The sequence below is a fragment of the Rhincodon typus genome, chromosome 26 (assembly GCF_021869965.1).
Source record: "Rhincodon typus isolate 14 chromosome 26, sRhiTyp1.1, whole genome shotgun sequence".
Lineage (NCBI taxonomy): Eukaryota > Metazoa > Chordata > Chondrichthyes > Orectolobiformes > Rhincodontidae > Rhincodon > Rhincodon typus.
In genome coordinates this window covers 25,490,182-25,491,942 of record NC_063357.1, presented here as the reverse complement: position 1 = coordinate 25,491,942, position 1,761 = coordinate 25,490,182, and positions in this window count along the sequence as shown.

Here is a 1,761-nt window from a genome sequence, read left to right as displayed (position 1 = left end):
AAAGCAGATAAGGGTGGGGAGGGAAAAATGTCTTTAGTGGTGGGATCGGATTGCAGATGGTGGAAGTGTCGGAGGATGATGCGTTGGATCTGGAAGTTGGTCGGGTGGTACGTGAGGACAAGGGGGATTCTGTTTTGGTTGTTATTGCGGGTACGGGGTGTGAGAGATGAGTTGCGGGAAATGCGGGAGACACAGTCGAGGGCGTTCTCGACCACTGAGGGGGGGAAGTTACGGTCCTTGAAAAATGAGGACATCTGAGATGTACGGGAGTGGAATGCCTCGTCCTGGGAGCAGATGCAGTGGAGGTGAAGGAATTGGGAAAAAGGGATGGCATTTTTGCAGGAAGGTGGGTGGGAGGAGGTGTATTCTAGGTTGCTGTGGAAGTCGGTGGGCTTGAAATGGATATCGGTTTCTAGGTGGTTGCCAGAGATGGAAACCGAGAGGTCCAGGAAGGAGAGAGAGATATTAGAGATGGTCCAGGTGAACTTAAGATTGGGTTGGAAGGTGTTGTTGAAGTGGATGAACTGTTCGAGCTCCTCGTGGGAGCACGAGGCGGCGCGATACAGTCATCAATGTAATGGAGGAAGAGGTGGGGTTTAGGGCCAGTGTAGCTACGGAACAGGGATTGTTCCACGTAACCTACAAAGAGGCAGGCATAGCTTGGGCCCATGCGGGTACCCATAGCCACCCACTTTGTCTGTAGGAAGTGGGAGGAATTGAAAGAGAAGTTGTTGAGGGTGAGGACGACTTTGGCTAAGCGGATGAGGGTGTCAGTGGAGGGGGAACTGGTCGGGCCTGCGGGACAGGAAGAAGCAGAGGGCCTTTAGGCCATCTGTATGGGGAATGCAGGTGTATAGGGACTGGACATCCATGGTAAAGATGAGGTGTTGGGGACCAGGGAATTGGAAGTTGTGGAGGAGGTGGAGGCATGGGTGGTGTCACGATCGTAGGTAGGGAGTTCCTGGACCAAGAGGGAGAAAATGGATTCAAGATAGGGGGAGATAAGTTCGGTGGGGCAGGAGCAGGCAGACACAATGGGTCGACCAGGGCAGTCAGGTTTGTGGATTTTGGGAAGGAGATAGAAGCGGGCGATGCGGGGTTGGGGAACGATGAGGTTGGAGGCTGTGGGTGGGAGGTCACCTGAGGTGATGAGGTTGTGGATGGTTTGGGAGATGATGGTTTGGTGGTCCGGGGTAGGGCCATGATCAAGGGGGCGGTAGGAGGAGGTGTCGGAGAGTTGGTGCCTGGCCTCGGCGATGTAGAGGTCAGTGCGCCATTATACAACTGCGCCTCCCTTGTCCGCGGGTTTTATGGTGAGGTTGGGATTGGAGCGGAGGGAGCGGAGGGCTGCACGTTCTGTGGGGGAGAGCTTGGAGTGGGTGAGAGGGGTGGAGAGGTTGAGGCGATTGATGTCGCGATGGCAGTTGGAGATGAAGAGGTCGAGGGAGGGTAGGAGGCCTTGGGGTGGTGTCCAGGAGGAGGGGGCATGTTGGAGGCGGGAGAAGGGGTCAGTAGAGGGAGGGTTAGGTTCACGGTTGAAGAAGTAAGCGCAGAGGCGGAGGCGGCGGAAAAACTGCTCAATGTCCAAGCATGACAGTAGCATCCAGCCCTGCCGAGTCTTCACCATCCCCCCCAGACCTCCCCCTTACTGAGGACAAACGGTCAGTCCTTTGTCCCCCTCCACCCACACATCAACGAAATGCAGCCCAATGGTATCAATGTGGACTTCACAAGCTTCAAAATCCCCCCTCCCCCTACCGC